The 24688-nt window shown below is 46.1% G+C and overlaps 1 pseudogene; it reads right to left on the bottom strand.

The window, feature by feature from the left end:
- Positions 1–950: 950 nt before the first annotated feature.
- Positions 951–24688, bottom strand: part of LOC116903658 — a 153455-nt pseudogene continuing 129717 nt past the window's right edge.

Here is a 24688-nt window from a genome sequence, read left to right as displayed (position 1 = left end):
ATCCACGAACGCATCCCAACGCAAACTCCTAAACTTATTTAAAACATTATAAGACTCTTTTTTCAAAACAAAAACCCTTTCAAATATCAATATTACACATATTGACATACAATTCAATCCCTATGGAAATTCCAACTTCATTTTATCTCGGTAGGGGTTGTTTGCTTCTTTTAATTATGTATGTGTGACGTGTGCAGATACTTCGAGAAGCCAGAAGAGGGTGCTGGATCCCCTGGAACCGGTGTTTCAGGAGAGTAAGGTGCCTGTGGGGGCTACTGGGAACTGAACTCAAGTTTTCTGAAAGATCACACACTACCCTTAGTAACTGAGCCATTGCTCCTGACTTCATTCTTTTCTTTTCTTTTTTTAAGTATCTGATATCTTTATTCTCAAAACATTATGATACTAAATAAAAATCCAAGAGGTATTGGGTTGGTCTTTGGTCTCCAGGGCTTTAGGGGAAGCAGACTGAGCCCAGAACATGTGTGTCATCTCCGGGATGTAGAAGGTATTGTTTGAAGGCATGTATCCCAAGTGTGCTGGGAAACGGACTCCAGCTCTTCCAGAGGAATGAAAGTTAATTTGAGAAGGCAACTGAGCGAGAGGACCAGGCATGAGAGCATTGGAAGGATATCTATCGGGAAGGTGAAGGGTGGGCATCCTCCTCTTTCCTTTATGCTAGACTCTAAGAACAGGGACTAGTGACCCCAGGCAAGGGACCAGAGTAGACAGCTACTTGGATACCGCTGGGAGAGCACTGCAGCCCTCCATGGCCAGTCAGTTGGCATGCTCAAAGAGTGGAATTCTCTCCATAAGAATGGAGACATCTGGGGTTGGGGATTTAGCTCAGTGGTAGAGCGCTTGCCTAGAAAGCGTAAGGCCCTGGGTTCGGTCCCCACCTCCAAAAAAAAGAAAAAAGAAAAAAAAAGAAAAAAAAAGAATGGAGACATCTATGCAACTCTTTCCCTGGTCCCCAGAACTTCCTTGTGATTGGCCTTCTCCAAGTTCTCGTAACCCACGACAACCTCGTTAGTAATGAGTGAGAAACCAAAGGCACGGAGCCTACAGTGTCTTGCAACGATGACTTCTGGGACTGTGCCGATGCCTGAGAGGGAGAGAGAAGATGACCCTCACATGGCCCTCCTCACCCTCGCTCTCGTAAACTCACCGGATTTCAGAAAGCATCCAAAGCAGCTACACTGGTGTTGCGCATACGCTGCCCACATCTCTTCAGGCATCCTTACACACTTGGCCAACACACTCTGTTTCTGTGCCTTGTGTCAATTAATAGGTCCACCTTCCAGCCACAGGTAGAGGAGGCAGCTGTCCTGATATTCTGTTACAGCGCTGGAGCTCCAGCCCGTGGTCTCTGCCTTCCTAGTATTCTAACTCGGCCTTCCCCCAATCCCTAAGCTCTCCCTCCCCTTTGCCATTTTCCCGGATCCTTTCCTCAAACCACCAGTCAAATTCTGCTTCTCACCAACAGTGTCCACTCCCAGCATCCTTAGCAGACAGTTCTCCACCACGATCTCAAACTTGTGACCTGCCAACATCACGTAGGTGCCTTCTTGTAGTTCTCGTTGCTCCCCCATTTGTCTCCAGGCACTGAAAGCCTTCTGCCCCAGATTCCGGTCATAAGCATCAGACATGGCAGGAAAACGAACTCCAAACCTAGAATAGGGGTGGGATTATCTCAGATAAATGGCACCCGAGTAAAATTTCTTTCCCAACTCCTGGACAAGGCCAGACTCTCTGCATCCAGAGCAATGGTTCAAAGATGTGCGACTTTCTTCGTCGGGGCCTTGGAGAGGGTTCTGGCCACAGAAACCAGGTAGGTTGATGTGATCACGGATCAGCAATGTATCTCAATTTCAAAATCGGGGTTGAGTCCTCCAGCAGCATTGCTGACCACCAAAGGGTCCATACCCAGAAGATGGAAGAAAACGCTCACTGGGAACGTCACCTTTGACAGCGAGTACCCTTCATACACATGGAACGGGCCCTGCATCATCACACAGGATCTGCCATTCAGGAATCCAAACACCAGTCGACCCACATGACCTTGCACTGTGCTTTGGGGAAAGTTGGGTAGTCAAAGATTTGGAGCCGAGTTAATGTAGCTGTCAGCCCTCCTTAGTTGGAACCAGAGCCCGACGCATAATGTTGAGACCGAAGCTCTGATCATCTTCTGATGTGAACTCGTTCTCCGTGGTGTCTCTGACGGCTGTGCCGAAATCCTGATCTTTCCGCTCCACGGCGACACTGCCTGAGTCCCATCAAGACTGTGACTTCATTCTTTAGGGGGCTTTTATTTTAATTCTAAAATTTATACAAAACCACAAAATGCAAAATATAACAACCTCAATCAAGAACTATGGAGCTAGAAGCACTATACCTTCTGACTTCAAAATATATTACGAAGCTACCCAGTTCCCAAAGAAGTAGAGCGCTGCCGTAAAACTGCCGTAAAACCAACAGCGGACTAGAGCAGGAGCCTGGAAATAGGGCCGCACCGCCAGACGCCTGGATACAAGGATACAAGCGCACACAGTGAACAGAGCAGACTCCTAAAGGGATGGTATTGCAAAAACTTGATATCCACCACCATAATTAACTTAGGAAAACAACTGAAAGTGTACTAATGACTCAAACATAGTTGAAACTGTAGAACTGCAGAAGGAAACATGGAACTGGCATTACTTGGTTTTCAGAGGCACAGGAAACAAAAGCCAAGCCAAGGTCTGCGATCATGAAGGTCTGCATGCCAAGGGAACCAACCAGAGCTCGTGGGATGAAGGGAACAGGGAAAGGTGTAAAGGTTACAGAGAGTAAAGCAATGAATACATTCTTAGGGTTATATCAGGATGGCGTTAGATAGGACAATCTTACACAGCTGATTTGCACAGAACTTAGACCTTAGAAATTCTCATCATAAGAAAAAGACAAGTAGCTCTGTCAGCTTGTGGATGTGCTAATGGGCCTAATTGTGATGACTCTCTCACCGTCCTTATGAGTATCAAAACATTAAGTCGTACCCCTTAATACATATACCATTGATTTTGTAAATTAGATCCAACAGAGCTAAAAGACTAAAGAGTTGAGTCTTTGGAAAGTGAGCGTAATCTAGATACATCGGGGTATGGTATCTCAAATCATATAGCACGCATTTAAGATGAGCTGAGAATGTAGACCTCGGTGTATTTAAATCTCAGCGACATCCTGTGACATAAACTCCAGATACAAAATGCCATTCTGTATGATTCAAGTTAGATAATCTCAATAACAGAAAAGAAGTTTACCTGGGAGGTGATGTCAAAATAGTTATCGCCTCTTGGAATAACACATAGATTGGGTTAGGTCATGAGATGATATTACACATTGACGGGTCTGTATCTAACTCCCAGTGCGTATGAGAAGTGTTCTTAGATACCTTCTTCATGATGTGCACGAGGGAAAACACACCATGGAGCCACAATGAACTGCCTTTTCATAATCGCATGCATCCATGGGAAGGTAGAAGAGAGGGGGAGAGACAGCAAACAATGTTATTGATAAGAAATGGTTGTTTTAAAGAATTAAGGTAGCTGTAGAGATGGCTCAGCAGTTAAGAGCACTGGCTGCTCTTCCAGAGGACCCAGGTTCAATTCTCGGCACCCACATGATGGCTCACAACCATCTATAATTCAAGTTCTAGGGGATCCCACTCCCTCTTCTTGCCTCCCAGGGTACCAGGCATGCACGTGCTACGTGAACACGCACACAAGCAAAAGACCCATACACATAAAATTATATAATTTTAAATACATTTAAAGGCATTGCTTTGAGCTGGAACCCCACACTTGCAAAAGCACTAGTTCATACTCCAGAGCTGTTGTGGTCTCTTGGTGGAACAATGTACGTGTGTGTGTGTGTGTGTGTGTGTGTGTGTGTGTGTGTGTGTGTGTGTGTGAGATTCAACCTTGAAACAAAGCTGGAATAAATCCCTTGATGGGTAGGATCGGCAATTCCCAGGAGTCTAAAGCAGAACTGGACAATTCTGCACTTGATCTTAGCCAAAAGACCGAGAAGCGATGGACAATTCTGTATTAGAATTTCAGAGCTAAGAAAATCCAAGACCAGACTCTAAGAAAACCTCACTTAAGCTATTACTAGTAGAGAAGTCACATATTAACTGAGGCTATAACTCACATTCACATACAAAGAAGATTAGCACCTTAATTATATAGTTAATGGACATTTTGTCACTGTTCCTTTCTTGAAAGGAAATTAGAAAAACAACTACTTTTGTATTAGGTCTTTTAAAACTTAGATTAACCTAACATAAGCATTTAAATCATATTTGTTCTTTCTCTCTCTCTCTCTCTCTCTCTCTCTCTCAGACTAGATAGATAGATAGATAGATAGATAGATAGATAGATAGATAGATAAAGATAGATATCTTCTTGCTTATTTAAGACAGGGGTTCTCTGTGTAGTCCTGACCATCCTGGTCTTAAGCTGGCCTTGAACTCAGAGTTGCCCCCCGAGTACTGGGATTAAAGGCATGTGCATCCCCCCCACCCCAGCTTGAACCATTCTTTTAGATGAATTTTATATTTTAATTAAAAGGTTGATGTTTTTGTGAGGATTGTGTAATCTCTTGTCTTCTCTCATTCTTTAATTGTCTTCTGAACATTTTATCTGGAGACACAAAGGGTTTGCATGCCTGGTAGCTACTGCAGAGCCCTTGAGTCTGGAAGATGTCCCCCTGGTCCCTGTGGAAGAGTGACATACATAAGCTGCCTGTGACTCTTGCATCCAGAGGCTTCGGTGACCGCCTTGGCCAATGGACCTACAGTCACTGTTTGGCTTTGTCGGACAGAGCCTCCCTTCTCCACTCTTGCTGCTTCTGTCCTCTGCTGAGTGTCTCCTAACTCTCCCCCAGGTCCTTGGTCAGCTCTTCGTGCCCTCACTGAGTCACTGAACGTGTCACTGAGGAACTGAAGGACGCTCAAGCGTACAAGTAAACCTTACAGTTGGACAGTGGTGCTCTACCACCTGAGGTGAGCCATGTACCCATGCATTATGCTGGTTCCTTGAAGAAAATCCCACATTGCTTGTCAATATAGAAGCCATCTTTGAAACTTCTTCCTGTTCTTTCCATCTATCTATCTATCTATCTATCTATCTATCTATCTATCTATCTATCTATCATCTTCTATCTACCTGTCTATCTCTATCTCTTCCTCTCCCTCCTCCTTCCCTTCCCTCCATCCCTCCCTTCCCCTCCATTCTTCCCCTACTCACTGTTACCCTTGTTCTCTCTCCCCTCCAACCAGGCCCTAGAGCAGACATTCTCAACCTCCCTAATGCTGCAACCTTTAATATAGTTCCTCATTCATGCTGTGTTGACTCCCAACCATAAAATCATCTCATTGCTACTTCATAACTATAATCTTGCTAGTGTTATGTACTGTAATCTAAATATCAGATGTGTGTCCCTGTGAAAGCATCATTTTACACACACACACACACACACACACACACACACACACACACACACACACACACACCCTACAGGGGGTTGCAACCCTCAGGTTAGAATCGCTTCTCTAAGCCACGAGTGCAACCGTGAGTTCATTCCTTTCCCTCTCCTTTTCTGCCCCCCCATGCCACACACACACACACACACACACACACACACACACACACACACACACACACCATGCTTTCTTAAAACCAGAATCCATTGTCGTCTTTCCATTTTCGATTTCTGCATGATAGCCAACTTCTTTCAGAGAACAGCAGTCTCTGTGTTCTCAGCAAGAAAAGCAAATGTATACACGGGTAAAACGCCAGAATTGGTCCTCTCGACCTAGGTCCTCTATTTTCAAATAGGGTCAGCAGAAATCTATCTTTTTTGTTATTATTTTTCAACAAAGCCCAATTTGGGGGGTCTGCAATGTCAATACCCAGCACTCACTCACTCTCTCTCTCTCTATCTCTCTATCTATCTATCTCCCCCTCCCCTTCCCCCTCATCCCCTCTCTCCTCTCCTCTCCTCTCCCGGCAACCCTTTCCCTCATCCCCATCCTCTCTTGCCCATCCTATACCCACTCTGACCCAGGTAGATAAGAGACTGACAGAGATGAAAGTCTTGTATGTTGTATACTCATATTTGTAAACAAAACATTAATCCCATTAAATCTAAGACTACTTGGCAGGCTCTGAAGTCAGATGGTCTGCAGTTTCAGATTCTATCCCATAATTTATTGGCTCTTTCCCTAAGAGCATGGGCTTTGAAATTAGATGGTCTTCAGCTGCTAAATCTATGGTGTAACTTTCGGTGTTTCTGAAAGATCTGCTGTCTCTGGAACTAGGGAGGTGGGGAATAAAGAAGGAGAGCAGGTATCTGAGAGAAAAGGAGACAACTGAACTCCATTGTGCTAGTTGCTTACGGTGGGTGGATAAGGCAGTTCTGTGCCACGTAACATAGAGGACAGCCTGAAGCAGTAAAACCAGGACTCCATACAACCTGCATGGGGAAGGGTGTGAGATAGACCGTGACATTGGAGGACGTAGGTACCCTGCCTAGAGCACATCCTACAGTAGAGTTATGCTCAGATGTGTCCCTTACGCTGGTGGGCCACCTCACTCTCAGTGGTGTGGAGCACAGACAGTATATGCGGTATAATAATATACGTGCTGGTTAGTATCTGTCGACGTGACGCAAACTACAGTCACCTTGGAAGAGGGAGCCTCATCTGAAGAATTGCCTCCATCAACTTGATTCCTCGTTAACCTGTGGGAGTTTTCTTGATTGACAATTGATATGGGAGGGTTCAACCCACTCTGGGCAGTACTGTCCCTGGGAAGGGTAAACCTGGAGTATAAGAGGAAGTGGGCTGAGCGTGCTATAGGGAGGAAACCACTGAGCAACGCTTCCCCATAGTCTCCGGTTTAGTTCCTGCCTCCAGGTTCCTACCCTGCTTGATTCTTGACTTGGCTTCCTTCCATGATACCGGAAGCCAAATAAGCCACTTCCTCCCCCGAGTTGCTTTTGTTTCGCATTTTATCACAGCAACAGAGAAACAAATTAGAATACACATGCCATATACAATAAATACAATATTAAGTATATGCTATCATGTATAGCATATATGTGATATATAATGCTTAACACAAGGGAGCACCAAGGAAGGGTTGAGACCAATAGAGTCAGTAAAAAAAGGGCATCATTCCTGCGCATGCGCAAACTGACGCAAAGCTAAACAGCCAGAGCCAGCTCAGAAGCCGCTGATTCTATAATCTTCATTATTTCCTTTTCTTTTGAACACTTGAGGGCCGTGTGTGTGTGTGTGTGTGTGTGTGTGTGTGTGTGTGTGTGTGTGTGTGTGTGTGTGTGTTTGTGTGCACGCGCGCTATCTAGAACAGAAGACAAATATGAGAGGAAGGACAGGTGGTAGCAGGCAGGAGAGAGTGGGTGGACCGATCCCTGGGACTCTTGAGGGAGAAGAAAGGAGTGCTGGCCCAGACCCAAGCAGCATCCCAAGGGGCTCCTGCCGGCAGGAATCCCTGCGTCTCCACACATGGATCCCAGAGAAGTGCCTGGCAGATTCAATCACAGGGCAGCTCAAATACCACAGCATGACTATAGAGAGGGAATAATAGTGGAGGCATCACGGCCAATTTTCAACAGAAGGGCTCGGGATAAGGAAGCTTAAGAAAATTGCTGAAGAGAATGATAATGACAACAGTAAAAACGAATAGCTACCATTTGTTGAGCATTTATGTGCCTGGCACCGGGCTACGCACTTTACATACCAACCCAATAAAGTACAACGATCATCCGCGTTTTATGAGGAGGAAACTGAGGCAAGGAGAGGCTGAGGATGTGGCCTGAGGACGCACAGCTTGCAAGACTAAGCCCATGAACGTCAGCGCACTACAGATCTGAGGCGGCAGAGTGCTTGCAGTTGATGTCATCTCCCTCAGCCTACGGGAGCCCAGTCAAGTGTGCATCTTCAGTTTATAGTCTGGTAAAAAGCTCGCCTGAGATTATTGTTCAGGGCTGCACAGGGAATTAGTAACAAATATGAGACAGAAATTAATCCGATTGGTTTAAGTCAGGAGACAATGTTACATGCAGGGAGGTGTAGCCAAACGTTACTGTCACCATTCCTGGCTACTGTGGTAAAGGTCGCTTACCTTTTGATAGCTGGACATTTCTTGCAGTTAAGTCCTGGTGACTGTGATAAGCTTCCTGAAATGCAGGTTCAAAGGCATGAAGGCAGCCATGAACTGAATCACAAGCTCGTCTAGTTGTTCTCTGAATGTCAACCCGGTTACTCCACAGCCATCACCGTTGTGTTACTAACAGCAGACACTGTTAGGCAGCCATCAGAGCTCTTGAAATAGAGACACATCTTCTTCACAGATCCTTGGCATGATCCAATACCACTTTCAATAAGTAAAAAAGGGAGGCTGGGGAGATGACTGAGTGGGTAAAGTACTTATCCCACAGGCAAGCATGAGGACCAGAGTTCAGGTCCCCAGTACCCACATAAAAATGGAGGCCTGAAAGGTGGCGCCTGCAATACCAGTGCTGAAGATGCAGAGACAGGAGGATTCCTGGAGCTTGCTGGCTGCATCCTTGCTGAACTGATCTCCTCCATGCTCACTGAGAACCCTGTCTTTTAAAATAAAGTAAAAAGCAACTGAGAAAGTCACTTCTGGCCTTCACAGGTATGTGCACACACATATACGTGCACCCATGCGTATATGTGCACACATACAAAGACATTCTCCCTACTCACAAAGACAGAATAAAGAAAAGACACATAGCATGAACCCAGGAAGCATTTAACCTCTCTGTGGAAAATGATAGAATATGTCACACAAAACATCCAATAAGTTCAAAGATCCCTGCCTGGCCACAGCTCTCAACTGTGAATGATTCTGTGAGCAGGAAACAAACCCACCACTTACATATCGAAACAAATGCCCCCAGGCCATGGAAACGTGTCATTAGAAGCACTCTACATAACTATAACTAGGATTCTAGTGAAATTGATGTGGGGAGAGACCACTGCCACACGAGTGGTAGGAGTCAAAATACATAATCCCTGAGTGGACACTTCACATCATCTAGCCCGTTTAAAGATCATGCACCACTTAGCATGGGATCCACTCCTAAAAGCTAATGACAGGTTCACCTCCATGATCACAAGAGGGCCTGTTGTCAGGTTCCTGACTGCAGTAGCATTTTCACAGGAAAAGCTGTGAACATCGTGAGTATCCATCAGTAGGAACTGTTCATCAGCTTCAGCCCAGCCAGCACAAGAGGGAGCTGAGCACCAGTGTTCTTCTCCCAACTTCCTCACTGTGGCTACAATGTGGCGAGCTACCTCACACTCTGAAACCACAGCTAGAGCAGGTTCTGCCCCCATGAGGGACAGGGCTCTCAAACTGGGATACAAAGTAAACCCTCCCTTCCTTAGGTCGCTTCTGTCAAGTATTTGTCACAGAGACAGGGAAAGTGACTAATAGCTAATTATCTAAGTGCACTAGTAAGAAACTATGCATAGACTTGGAAAACTAATTTTCACTAATGTAAAGTAATATATAATAATAAAATATTATGAATAATGATATATATAATTGAATACTACTTACCTCTAAAGAAAATGTAATCACAAACTATGTAGAAAAATGGGTGGACTTAGAATATATAATATTAAGTGAGGTCACACAATCTCAGAAAAAAAGTACGTTTTTGCTCACATGTGGAGCCTAGCCAATAATTATATATAATCACAGGTGCAGTTGAGTACAGTGTAACATGTAGAAAAGAGATTAAAGGCTAAATATTGAGGGGTATGTAAGGACTGGATGTTCATAGAAGTTATGAAATGTGAGTTATGAAAGAAGACATAAAGCTATTTGGTTTTTCAAATTCCAAATCTATTGTGGGTTTTCACTTTTGATGCTGGATAAATGCCCCCAAAATATTCCTGATGGTAAACATGTAAAATCCATGTGAACCCCACAGCTTCTAAATGTACAGACGTTCGCTGAAATACACAGACTTCTGACCGGGTTAATTAGGGTATGGGCTCTGTTAATTTGTTGGGTTTTTCTCTCTAAGCTTTATTCTTATTTTCTGTGATGAGGGTTTTGCCTGCATGTATGCCTGCACCACGTATGAACATTTGCTCATGGAGGTCAGAAGAGGGTACCAGATCCCCTGGAGCTGGAGTTACAGATGGTTGTGAGCTGCTGCGTGGGTACTGGGAACTCAGTCCTCTGCAAGAGCAGCAAGAACTCTTAACCCTGGAGCCACCTCTCAGACTCAAGTGTTGAAATTCCTAAACTTCCTTTTATTCCGATAACTAGTTTGATAAGACTTTAACCCCCAAACTAAACCAAGTATTTTAGATTCACCATAGCCCAGGATTCAGAGTGCTGTCCATCACCACAGAGGGTGCATTAAAGATTAATATACACAAATAATAAAATAATTACTTCACCCAGTCACCTGGCAACAATGCAAGCTTAGAGCCCTGGAGCTCGTTTTCAAAAACAAGGAATAGTCATCTGTGAAATAATAGAAAGATGCTGCTATATCTTCAATGTTGTATCCTCTGAATCACAGAGCAGATGTGAATGATATGCTAAAATTTAAAGTTACCTTAGATTGGCAGTAAAGAAACAATAACATTAAAAGCATACTAATAGGCTAATTCCACAGCCCTGTTTTTGGAGCCAGGTTACTCACCTATTTGCAACAAGGTTGCAAACAAGGAACACTACAAGAGTTGAGACTTTGTAAAAGTCGTCTTAAGTCTTAACAGAGAGGGAATAATAACCGAGACCGAAAAATGCTGTGGAGAAAATGGCCGTGTTTTCCAAAAGTGAGGAGACTGTCGCAGATCTCTAGCCCTCCCGAATCTAGATCTTCCTTTGATCCAACCCCAAAGATGGCAGAGAAATAAATGTAAGAATGGTGTATCTCGCCAGGCATGGCGATGCATGCCTTTAGTCCCAGCACTCAGGAGACAGAGACATGAGGATCAACATGTTCTAGGTCGCCCTGGTCTGCACAGCATGTTCCAAGACAGCCAGAGCTACACTGTGAGACCCTGTCTCAAAAAATGAAAGAAAAAAAAGTGGTGTATCTCGACAATTCATGTAAAGGATAATAAAGTGGTCAGCTTGAAGTTAAACATAAGTAAATAAATATATATAATGCACTAAAAGGAAAGAGGTGTTGGCACTACTTGCTAGGAGGTTAGGAGTGGGAACACTCATTTGACCCAAGAGCACATGAGTGTGTCAAGCACTGGGGAGTGGGGCAGAGGCAGGTAATCCCTCAGTCAGCAGACTACTGAGCACTAATGTCCCACTTCTTGCTCCACCTTCCTTCAGAGGGCCAGGTGATCACAGCTGAGTAAGATATCTCTTGAGGAAGAAAAAGGGCAGGCTACAAGTCCAACCACAGCGCTCATTTAAATAAACAGGCCTGTCAGCTCACTTTTGGAGTCCTGCTGCTGGGACAATGGAGACGGGTTGTCCCTGAGGCTCCTGGGCCAGCCAGCCTAGCTTACCTGGTGAGTTCAGGTCGAGGGGAGACCCTGTCACAAAAAAAGAGAAGTGGATCATCTGAACATCACCTCAGGTTGATCTCTGGCCTCCACACATGCTCGTAACTGCATGCACACAATATATACTTGAAAGTGTATAGGCATATCCATGTGGAGAAAAGAGGAAAAAGGAAACAATGAAAGAGAAAAAAGATAGGGAGTACAGGTTCTACATCCTGAGGAACCTCTGTCTCAATTCCTAGGAATGACAAGCTCTGGTTTTTGTCTCCTGCCTCTGCCAAAGCTAGTGGCTTCTTGGTCTATTTTTAGATCACGTACTAATAAAATTATGGAAAGTTGAAAAGGCCATTAACTTGGAAATGCACTGGATCACCTGCTGACTCAGCATCTTGCCAAGAGGGGACCGCCCACCCCTGTGCTCTCATGGCTCCTTCCTCTGCAGGTATCAGAACATCTTCGTATCTTTCTATCTGCGGTCTATCAGCAGCCTAGGGGGAAGCAAACTGCAGGTTCTAAGTGAGATTTCTACTGTGTTTGGTTTCACACCATCAGGTGGTTAAAAAACTTTGCCAGCTGAGGCGTCCCAGGGTGAGAGGGTGTGCACATGACCGGAAGAAGCAGACACACCCTTGTAAGTAAGGGTGAGCTGCCACAGAACCTGGTCCCTTTAGTGGTGAAGAAAAGGGTAACGGAGCAGAGGGAATGACCTAGATTTGAGAATAACCTTAAATATTTTAAAGGGGTGTGTGTGTGTGTGTGTGTGTGTGTGTGTGTGTGTGTGTGTGTGTGTGTGTGGTATGTACAGGTGCCTGAAGGGTACTCCATCTTCTGGAGCTAGAGGTTCGGGTGGTTGTGAGAAAGCTACCCATTCAGGGTTCGGTAGAACAGCAGCAAGCACTCTCAAGAACTGATAAATCTCCCTCTACCCCTCTTCACGGTCCCAGTAGTCTCAAGGAGATAAGGGAAGACATTTCTGACAGAAGGACTCAGAAGGGGACAACTTGACTTACATACGTAAATGCTATAGCTATGCAAAATAACATGAGTTGGGCATAATGGTGCACGCTCGCTGATTCAAATCCAGTGAGGTAGCAATCTCAGATTCCAAGGCCATCCCGGGCTATAGAGTGAAACTTTGTCTCAAAACACAAAGGACTGGAACAAAACAAAGAGAAAGACCCCACTCCACCCCTAAAAACAATGGACAAAGGAAATGACCCAGTGGCAATTCATGATCAAGAAACCAGATGGGCACCAGGGTTACCTTTACAAAGAACAGGGTAGACGCAAAGTAAAGCAATGTTTATGCTTGCAGTTTCTGTACCATTCAGACTGCTAAAACCCAACAAACAGGAGCAAACCTGCAGGACATTGAGGTTGAACTCCCAGAAGAGAATCCAGTAATACTGGAAGTACACATATCCTGAACTCCGTTCATCCCACTGCTGAGCATGCCAAAAGAAAAGCAGGCATATTTTCATAAAGGTGCGCACAACAAGGCTCCGCCTAAGAGGTCTGCTGGAGACCATCTTCCGCACTGCGAACGCAATGCATCACAGATACTCTGCAGCAATGCATCATGGGCACTCTGCAGCTGGTATCTAACGCGCAGGCGGCTGTTGTAGGTCTGACCCAGGAACAGAGTCCAGAACAGAACTGAATTCTGGAGCCTCGGTAAGAGAAGAAAATGAGATAAATATCAGAATCGCAGGACTGATCACGTCCGTAAATCCTTGGATTAGGATGAAGACCTTTACCAACTTTCCCATAATAATCACACACGAAATCAATATTGTGTTATCTTAATTAAATGTGCTAATGAGAGATTGGGCTTTCAAGAGATGTATGTGCCGAGAGTGCCACGTCCCTATGGGGGGTAATCATAACATTCTGACTCGCCTCACAGCACAATACGCTGCATTATTAAGTAAAATGTGGCCTTGTGGTCAGTTTGTGTTGGGTTGGACGGGATCTCGTTTTGACTAGAAAGCTACACACTATTCTCTCTGTGCACTTTTCCACTGGACTTAAAAACAGCAAATATTAGTGAGCCTAACCTCCATAGATGGTTTGTTTTCCCGGCCAAGCTGTTTTCATAGTAGAACATATCCCCGCCACCTCTCCATGTGGAAATCTGGTTTTGGCCAAGATTTGTGGGAGTTACTTCATGGCCAGGTGGGCTAGAGTCTGCTTCTCCAACAATAAACATTTTGTGAGCTGCCATTGTGGCTACAAAGAGCCTTTATCCACCTACAAGTTACGTCCCCTTATAACTCCACAAGAATTCAGTCATGGGGGAAAGAAAATAAATACTTTATGCCAGGTATAAAATGCAGGCCACAGGTGCACAGAACACACCATCCTTTATTATTACATAATAATGTAATTTCTAATTTTGCCTCCCAGTTCTTCAAAGTCCGCCTGTGGCTTGCCTGGGAATGCTGGGGGTCTGATGAAAGGCTAAGCATGAGGAAGTAGCACTGGGGTCTTGATGTTGCTATCTCTCTCAAGTGTGTCTTCTGAGACACTCTGGTCCTGCTGGGTTGACGAGGCATGCTGGGTTATCAGTATGTGGAGGGAACCACCCTGAAAGGCATGTTCTAATGCATGTGACTCCAGATGAAGCTATCCTACTGCCACCTCTATGCTATGGTGCACAGAGTCATGTTGGAGGCCCAGGGCTCAGCACTGATCCCCGTTTTGTCATCTAGTACGAGGCCTCCCTCCCTAGAACCCTCAGTGAGAACTGCACTACAGTGTACAGACCTAGGCTCCCATCCTCCTGACACTGCACGATCCATGCTCACCTTCCCTGTCAGCCTTCTGTTCTGTCCCCATCAGTCCACAAGGATGACTTTTGCTCTAGAGCAAGGGAACTTCTTGCTAGCATGGTTTCTACCCATACAACACAAAGCTGCTGCCACTGCCCTGAATGTAAGAATTACTTCTCTATATATTATATTCGATGTGTATATTGTACATATTCTGTGTCTGTAATACAAACAATACATGAGAATCAGGGTATGAAATAACATCGGGTATAAATAAGAGCTTGGGGAGATGGATAACGCTCTCATGCACAAACACGAGAACCTGTGTTCATATCCTGCAGCCATGAAGAAAGCCAGTGTGCAGAGCACGTCTGTAACCCCCAGAGCACGTCTGTAACCCCCAGAGCAAGTCTGTAATTCTGAATGGGAGGAGCTCGGCCAAGTAGGGAGCTACAGGTTCAGTGAGACTGCCTGTCTCAAAACAGTGACCTGGAGAGCTGTAGAGAAAGACCGCGATGTTATCTACCGTCCTCTGCACATGCGCACGCATGCGCACACTTGCCCCATAGCATCTAGACACACAAAGAAAAAGAGCTTAATGGACACGTTGGTCCAGGGGAAGGGCGAGCGTGGCAAAGAATACTGAGATCAGAGGCAGAGAAGGAATATACCCGATGGAGAGAACTCGCATTCTAACCCAAGTCCCTGCAGACTCGAGGGTGTATTACGGAACACACATTTGTTAGCTCTGCGTCTGGCGGATAGTTCCCTGGCTTAACCTTAAATGCTTCGATTCAGCCTCACCGTGCCACACTGACCAGACTCGACCTCAAGCTGAAGAAACTAAATATTTTCCTGTGACTGAAATGTGGAGAAGGCAGGGTCCTCAGAGTCCTGAAACCACAGAGTCAACATAGGCTGAGGCCTGAGACTCCCTGTCCTTGCTCATCAGTCACAGCGTCAAATCACTGCACCGCTGTCTGCATGGATGTAGCGCCTCTTCTCTGACCCGAATGTGCAGGATCCTCGATTGTACAGAGAACCCACTTTTCTTTCCGGGCTTATACTATGCGGCTCATACCAGCCTCAAACTAACGACCCCTCCCCCTTCCTCAAACACCAGTCACAGACGTGTGGCACTACACAGGTTCTTGTATGAACAATCACCAATGAGCTAAAGAGTTGGGGCCGCCGAGGAGGCCATTAAGTCATAGACAGAACTCACACTTTATAAAGGGCATGGAAGGACCAGTTGCCCACCACTGTGTTCCTTCTCTCTCTGGGGCACGGGGCAACAGGTGCTCTGTGAAGATGTGTCCCATTCAGAAGAAAAAGCTAATAGTATTTACTTAAGTTTAGGAGGTAAAAGAGAAGAACCCACTCACTCGCAACAATTGTTTGGAACTCCGATGTGCTGATTGACTGACCTCCAGAATGATGGCTGAGTGGTGCCAGGAGGAGGAAAGGCCAGAGACTGTGGTCTGATCTGGGTCTCAGACATCAAATGTGTCCTAAGGACATGGCCGTCCTACACAGAGTGAAAGGTATCAGCTAGACATGACTCCCAACTTACAGATTCATTCCAATTCTAATTTTCTTTCCCCACAGAATTAACTAACGATCCAATTTTAGCTATGATTTCTAAGACAGTTTCCTTCTGTGACACCACATTCAAAGATCCGTAAAGCAGCCCTTTTTGGATTTATTTCACATTCCTGCAGCAGATCCCACAGTGTTCAAAGGAGCGACAGCCAGAATTGGCACAGTGCTTTCCGGTATTTTCCCTGTATCTGAGGAGAAACAGGTTGCAAAGGACTAATCAAATGCTGTCTTCATGAGAGCGGGGATGAGACGCAGGAAGGAAGGCATTTCCTGCCAGTCTTCAGTCCCCCTCGCTGGCCTTCCCACACCTGCGGTGACCTCCAAACCCCGGAGGCAGGAGTCGACATGGGGAGAATCCAATTAATATTTGCAAGGAGACAAAGCAAAATCTTCATAAAGTACAAGGGCGACCCCGGTCCATGCTCTTCAGTGAGGAGGAAAATCATTAGGGTAATTGACTAATATATGACAAGCTGCAGCTGGTTTGCCTCCCACTGGAGCTGGGTCTGCCTCGTGCCGAGAAGACCCCAAGAACCCGTTCAAATGTGTCCCTCATCCCTCTCGTGACAGCTTTCACTAAATAGCTGGGGTAGCGAGGCTCCGAGTGGCGCTTTTCATATTTCCCCTAAGTCATTTGGTGTTTTCAAAACGGAGCCATTTGCAAAGGACTGCATTTTAACTTTTTATTAAAGTCACGAAGAACTGCATCCTGGGAAAGCATGTGATGCCCGAGGATCGGACGTAGTGACAAAGGGGTGCAAGCTACTCTTTCTTCTTCCTCCCCCTCCTCCTTTTCCTCCCCCTCCTCCTCTTCCTCTTCCTCTCCCTCCTCTTCCTCCTCCTCTTCTTCCTCCTCCTCCTTCTCCTCCTCCTCCTCTCCCTCCTCCTCCTCTTCCTCTTCCTCCTCCTCCTCCTCCTTCTTGCCTGCTCAGATACAGGGTGAGCGGGTTCAGGGTATCCCTGTCAACTCTGGCAGAAACCAAGAGGAGGTGGAGACCCTGTTGAGAAGATGAGAGAGTTATAGTTTTATAAAGCCTAGTGTGAACCCCATACACTGAGAGAACGGAGGACAGAATGGGAAAGAATGGCAGTGGAAAACCAGGAGTCTCTGTGACGTCAGCTGAAACGCTGAAGATTGCCGTGCCCCATCAACGTTTAGGGAATTCGATGTATCTGTAGAGAACGGTGTCAAAAGACTCATTGCCAGTAGTGAACGTCTGAGACATGGGAAGTCAGCCTAAAGGTTTCCAGTGTGCTGTGCCAACACACGTGACACAGAAGAGACGAGTTAGAAGTGCCCTGAAGCACAGAATCCGTTTTTTAAACTTCTTACGTTCCCCAGACCAGTGCTTCCACACTGTGGCAGCTCCAGGGCAGGAAAAGGGGGTGTGTGGGATGGGGGTGGGGGGCTATGATCAAACCCAGAACTGTGTGCAGAGAGTAGAATCAATAATAAAAGAAATAAGCAAATAAATACTTTTCACGGAGGCGAACAGCGAGGAATTAAAGCAGCCTGGAATTGGTGGGAACAAAGTACAGCATAAAAGGCCAAGCGGCTCACAGGTTGCTGCTGTAAGCATGTGGCTGTCTCGCTCGTGACTTCTCTAAAATCTCCCAGGAATGCTTACCCAAAGCTGGGCAGCAGTCACTGGATACCCCACTGCACTGGTTAGATGTACTAAGATTCCAAACAGCAGGGATTACACAGTCCACACGTCTCCTACTTGACAGGTGTCGGAATCCAAGGTGGAAATTCTGGGTATTACCTGCACACAAACTCCTGAGTTTGAGGTAACAGTCTTCAAACTGGAGGGTATCGGTGCAAGTCCTGGATGCGTGTGCCTCAGAGGCTCTACCTAAGTGTGCCACAGAGATGTCTGCAGTCCCACTGCCCACCAACAGAGGGCGCAATAAAGAGAATGAATCTCTTTATCCACGAAGAAGAATGCAATCAAGCTAGAAACTGCGCGTGACCGGAGATCATCCTGTTAAACACAATAAGCCAAATAACAAAATGTTATGTTTCGTTGAAGGGGGTGCCTATGGTCAAAGCACATGATGAACTCGAAAGAAATTATCCCCCAGGAAACCCAGCACTAGGCATAGTGAGCATAGGCAAATAAAAAAGTAGGTCAGGAAATGAATTGGAACACAAGCGGTCACTCAGTGTATATGACAGTTAAAGCACCCCCTTGTCTCTCAGGGCAGTAGAGAGAATGGCCCCTGAGGCATTAGAGCAGGTGAGCTGGCCCTGCACCTCCACTGGGCAACACATTAGAGCTGGCCCTGATGGACTAGCCAGCCCCAAGGCTGTAAGAGCAAGAGAGTTCACTGAGCCCCTCACAAGCTACAACATTTGGGACAGTGAGCACCATACCTTACCTGGGCTTTAGAGAGAAGCTGGCTCTGGAGGCGTGGGTGAGGTTGAACTGGTCCTGAGGCACTGAAGCAGAGTTGACCCTGCCTCCTACTGTCGAGGCACTGGATGGCCTAACCAAAGTAGTGCTTCAGAGCTCACACCCTGGTGGTTGGGATAAGGGAGAGGGGTGAACAGACTAGCTCAGCTACCCTGCAGGCCAGCATCCGGGGCTCTGAATTTGCCTACCCCAAAATCTATATTGCCTGTGAATGGTCGAGATGTGTAAAAGGGCCAGTCCTGCAGACTCAAAGCTTCAGGATCTCCATGACACAGGGCAACAACAGGATAACCGGGAGGAGTCCTGATGAGGGTCGGATATCGATGGTGTCACAGAAGCCAGAGATCTGGAACCAGACCAATGACTCATTGCAATGAACATTTGCAAGTAAAGATGTGTGGACAGAGGGGTGTACTGTGGGACACTGTGACACACTACAGCCTCCACAGTGAGATATTTCCTTGGCTTTGTTGTTGTTGCTGCTGCTGTTGGTGGTGGTGGTTTGTGTGTGTGTGTGTGTGTGTGTGTGTGTGTGTGTGTGTGTGTGTGTTATTTGGGGGGTGTTGCAAGGCTGAAGGGCCAATGTGAGGGGACAGGGAGATGAGTAGAACTGGGGTGCATAATGTGAAACTCACAAAAGATCAATAAATGTTTTTAAAAAAGCAGATAAGAATTGTTAAAAAGAAAATGGGGGAAAATAGCATGAAAAACTTGTCAAATGAATCAGAGCTGCCCGGAAAAGAGGTAGGGAGAACGGGAAAGAATAAATCAGTAATGACAAAAGAAACCCGGTCCTGCGATTTCAGAGACATGAGGCAAAGGACTGCCTGACTTGCCTCAGTGGTGGTTCTGCCCACAGCCTGAGCATCCTTGACAGAGAAAGGCAGGGGGCTTCTTGGGGCTCTGCAGAAACAGGGAAGTCACCGCCAGTGCCTGCCGAGAGCTGCAGACTGGGCTCTGCTCATCCGTTGACCTGAAAAGGTGGTCGTCATTGCCAGCATCCGTTTGTCTGATAGCTTGAAAAACATGCTCTCTCTCAATTCTGCTTATGTGTCTTGGAAGCTTCGCGGCGTCTTCGTTTATTAAATCTTCATTCTCCTTCTTCCCAGAAGCTGCTCTTTAAAAACACATAAACAGTTCAGTGTGAAAATTAGCCGTGCTTGATTCATCATTCATTCTGGAAGAGCGGCTTTTAAAAAGACAGAGGGAATTAAGCTGAGAGTCAGGCTGGAGATGTGCGGGCCTCCCTCTGCTTTGAATTAGATGTGTTTAATGGGAACATGGCCACTAGGGCTGTGAGGAGTGGGGGGAAAAATCTATTGGCCCTGCTGATACTAAACATTCCAGCTGCGAACAGGATTCGTTTTGGCATACACAAAGTGAATAAGCACGGACACCCTTTGAAGGCCTTTTACAAAGACCTGGCCTCTTCCTACCTTCATCAGTCCACCAGGTGTTACCTCTGTGGAAACCCGCTCTTCCTCAAAGAGCAGCTCAGATCCCAAAGCCCCGAATTGTAACCATCAGTGGAAAGTAATTTTGAAATTTTCATCAGAGTCCCCATTGAGGTACAGACTCTCTACGCACTGGCAATCGGGGCTGTCCACCTGCCAGGCAGGTGATCCTCCTAAAAGCCCTGTGTGAGGGGCCATTAGTCCCAAGCTCTGAGTAAGGACTCCCGGAATTAAAATACTGGAGAGAGGGCGGGAGCTCACACTGTGAATCCCCTGCATTGTTTTAAGTGACTTTGGGAGGTGCGCCGGGGCGGAAATCGCTACGTGATTCTATGAGAGTAATAGAAGTGGGCTGGAGATGAGAAGGTGCGCGTCCAGAGCAACCTTGAAGACTCTGCTGAGCCTTGGCACTCACGTGAAATGATGGGCGTGGGGGTAGCGTGGTTATCATGATGTCCGGGTAGGAAGATACCTGAGATCCATTTGCCAGCCAGCCTAAGGCAGCCAGGGGTCTCCAGGATCAATGGAAGACCGTACCTCACAAGCATAGGGAAAGAGTGATTAAAGAAGAGACCCGGTGTCAACCTTGACCTTCATGTCAGCACACACACAGGCAGACACGCAGACACCGCACACACAGCCATACACACCAGTAGTGTGACAACCCACCTTCGGTTAAAGTCATTTTCCACGGCTATGCACAAGACAGTTTCTGACCAGCCTGCCTTTCTTAAGACGTTCAAGATGACTTTAGAAGACAAACTCAGTGTTGAAATGAAAAATGAAAGCTTCTGCAATGAGAAACATTTTCATGTGTTTAGTTGAGAAAAAAAATGCCCCTGCCACATGATGGCTCTGTGTCGTACAACCAGGACTCTGTGACTGACAGTGGCTCCCCAAGGCATAGCCAGAAGAGCTTGGATATGTGATAAAGTCACCTTGCAAGTGTGGAAGGCTAAACCCAGCTTCTCCAAGGAGCTCCCAGTCATTGATAAAAACAGGTATGACTTATAAGAGCCCAACTGTGTCTACGTTCTTTCTTCAACGTCTCCTGGTGTTTCAGGAGCTTCAAAAATTGGTTTTTTCCTTAAGTGAGAATTGTTGATCTTATTGGCTTACTTCTTTAATTTCTATGTTTAGTTATACATATAAATTATATACATGTATATGTGTATATATATACAAACATATACATGTATCTACATATATACATATATGTGTATATATACATTATATACATGCATATATACACACATACATAGACATACATGAACACAGACACAGACACACACACAGACACACACACACAGACATATATATATATATATGTATATATATATATATATATATATATATATATATATATCATGTGAATACAGGTAGCCTTAGAAGCCAGAGAGGCATTAGATCTCCTTCAGCTACAGTTATTGGCAGTTACAAGCTGCCCAACATGGACGCTGGGAACCAAACTCTGGTCAGCCATGGGTCAGCTAGCTTGGAGTATGCTGTCTAACAGCAGAAACATGCTGGAACTTGCTATGTTCCATCTGGGCAGTGCAGTAAGAACAATTTAAGCTTATCCCCGACTTGCTTACAAATAAATGAGACTCAGACTATGGTTGTTTTATTTGGCTTTGACAATTACTGGGGGTCTCCCCTAATCTACTCTTCTAACTACAGGCCTGGGTACCTCCCCGGGGGTGTACCCCAGATACTTGTCGTTTCTCCTGGCCATGTACTCATGGTTCCTCAACCCTCGTGGCAGCCTCCTTGCCCTCCCCAACCTCTTCCTCCTCCTCCTCCTCCTCCTCCTCCTCCTCCCCCCTCCTCCTCCTCCTCCTCCCCCCTCCTCCTTCCCTCTTCCTCCTCTTCTTCCTCCTCCTCCCCACTCTGGGTCTCTTCTCCTCCAACCAGGTCACTCCTCACCCACCCCACCTACCTCTAATCCCTCCAGTAGATGTCCTCTTACCTCCACATGTGCACCATGAGTCACAGACATGTACGTACACACACACACACACACACACACACACACACACACACACACACACACACACACACACACACACCGTCAAATAAGTATTTTAAAATCAGGAGGTATGAAAGAAAATACCTACCACAGGACCCTCCCTTTCTACCTACATTACATTTAAACTGATTCGTTGATAGAGAATTGCATACTGTCTCACCTGCTTGTATCTTTACCTCTGTTATGTAATTTGACAACGTTTAACTCTGCCCCCCCCAAAAAAAGAATCTCCCTACCTATTAGCATTCAGCCCTACTCTCCCTCACCCTGTGCAACCTGCGAACTCTAAGTCTCTAGAGAGCCAGGCCACACATGGGCAGCTTTCACAGCACTGGGGCACTAACTTGGGGCCACACATGGGCAGCTTTCACAGCACAGGGTTTCATGCCTGGCTTTTTTTCATTCAGAGTAGGATCCTCAGTGTTCATTCCTTACTCTGGCATGTGAAAATATTTCACTCCCAGTTGAGCTGTGTATTGTAATGCTAAATGCTGGCCCCCAAGGCCTGGTTGCTCCCAGAGATGAGAGAATTTGCATGTCCACAGGTATGTGTGTATGTCTATGTATGTGTATGTAACCTTTCCCCTTCCACATATGTCTATGTAACCTTTCCCCTTCCACTTATCCCTGATTGGTGAAGAAAGATGCCTACAGCCTATAGCTAGGCAGAAGAGAGATCGGTGGAGTTTGGGTTCCTGGGCTGGGGGTCTGAGGAGAGACCTTAAGGATGAGAGAGGAGAAGGGGAAGAGAGGAGAGACACCATGGAATAGGTGAGTTCTCAATACGTGGGCTGAGGGTTGGCCAATTGGAGTTAAGATCAGCCCAGATAGAATACAGCAAGTTATAATTCAGGGCTATTGATGGGAAATAGATTCTAATAGTTGAGAAGTTAGGTATCTGCCCAGATTTAGTGCTGACTAAGGCTTATTATAAACATAAAGTTGTGTGTCTTTATCTGGGAACTGAGTGATCAAAGGTGGAGTAGAAACCCCAAATTTGAGATTAAATATTTACTACTACAGCTCTTGTTTATGGCTGAGCCTGTACCACAGGGCATCTGGGCTTTCATCTTGTGATAAACGTGTGAGTTGGTCTCTTCTTTGGTAGGGTTATAAACGGTGCTGTTATAAACAAATTCAATGCATATGCATTTCTGTGGGAGGTGTGGGTGCCTCAGTTGGGGTTCCTATTGCTGTGGTCAACACCATGACCAAAGCGACAGTGGGAAGGAAGAAAGGGTTTTATTTTATCTTACAGCTTCCCATCACACTCCATCATGGAAGACCTCTGGGTGGGAATCTGGAAGCAGGAACTGAGGCAGAGGCCACTGAAGCATGCTCCTTCCGGTAAGCTCTTATGGTTTTGTTCAGTTTGCTTTCGTGTGTACCCTAGGGCCCTCCCATATCAACTACTGACTTGTCTATGGGTCAATTTGATGGACGCATTTTTTCCCAGTAGAAGTCCCTGTTACCCAGAAGGCCCTGACCCATGTCAGCTTGACGGAAACCTAACATTTTACAAAATAAACAGCCTCCTGTTGGAGCCTTTTGTTTGCTTTATTCACTTTCTTTGTTTTAGTTTGGCTGTTGACATTGTTGTTTTGAGACAAGGTATCACTGTGTATCCCAAGCTGACCTCAGACTGGCAATCCTCCTGCCTCAGCTTCTTAACTACCGGGATTGTAAGTGTGAACCACCACACCCATAGCAAAAGTTTTCATTTCTCCAAATCCCCTACAACACTTGAAACCATCTGTCTGTCTTTAACACAGTGGGTGCAAGGTGAAATCCAGTATTTTTTGGAGTTTGTTGACGGCTTGGGTAACTTTCTGGGACTGTCTGCTCCAATCCTTTGCTTTCTGTTTTATGATTGATTTACTTGTTTTGTTTTTTTACTACATTTTTTCCTTACAGCGTTCTAATTGACAAATCATAGGCTTTGCATTCACGGAGAACAATGTGGCATTTTGATGTGTGCACACAATGCAGAGTAATTAAATCAAGCGTCATCAATGTGTCCGTCATCTTCCTTGACGTTTGTTGGGGGACACACTGGGGCTTTGCTGTCCATCATCTTGACTGCAGTCACTTGACAGTGCAGCACATCTCAAGGCTCCTTCCTTCTGCCTGCCTTCCCACCTTTTATCTGGCAACTTGCAGACCCTCCTCCCCATCCCAGCCTCTGCTAACCCCATTCAATTCCTAGGGAGTCATTGTTTTCTTGCACCACGACATCGCAAAGCCTCTGCCTGCCTGTGCCTGGGCTTATTTCATGCTGGTGCGTGTTCTGCAGAGCAGAGCCCTGAGCATCCTCAGCCACAGAGAACAAGGAAGTGAGGGGAATAATGAACAGTTTGATTCTGACAGGCAACGGAGACCAAAGGGCAAAGCAAATTGCAACCAAGGCCCTGGCTTCCTGAGCTGCAGATGACAGGATGGGTCCAGCTGGGCAAAGAGAAGCTGGAAAACACCAGCCACCTCCAGCAAAGTAGTAGACTGGCAGTCCCAACTAGAGATGTCCACGGTTCCCACAAGCTTTAAATCTGCTCTGCGTAGCTGGTTTGAGTTGAAGTGACGGCCCTGTTACAGAAAAGGAACTGAGCCCTCCCAATGCTGCACTCCCCACGCCAGAAGCCTAGCTGCTATCGATACAACTGCCACCTCTTTGTCACCCTGTCACAGCGGGACCGATAGATGAGTCAAGGACACTGTCAGAGCCTCAGGCCTGTGTGAACCTGAGTGGAAGGCTAGCCCCTCAACACCCAGCAGCAACAGGACCAGCAACTACCAGAGGCATAAGCCCATCCCTACCCACTTCAGAACCACAGGAACCC

Source organism: Rattus rattus, chromosome 6 (genome assembly GCF_011064425.1).
Source record: "Rattus rattus isolate New Zealand chromosome 6, Rrattus_CSIRO_v1, whole genome shotgun sequence".
Classification (NCBI taxonomy): Eukaryota; Metazoa; Chordata; class Mammalia; order Rodentia; family Muridae; genus Rattus; species Rattus rattus.
This window is presented reverse-complemented; position numbering and strand designations above follow the sequence as displayed.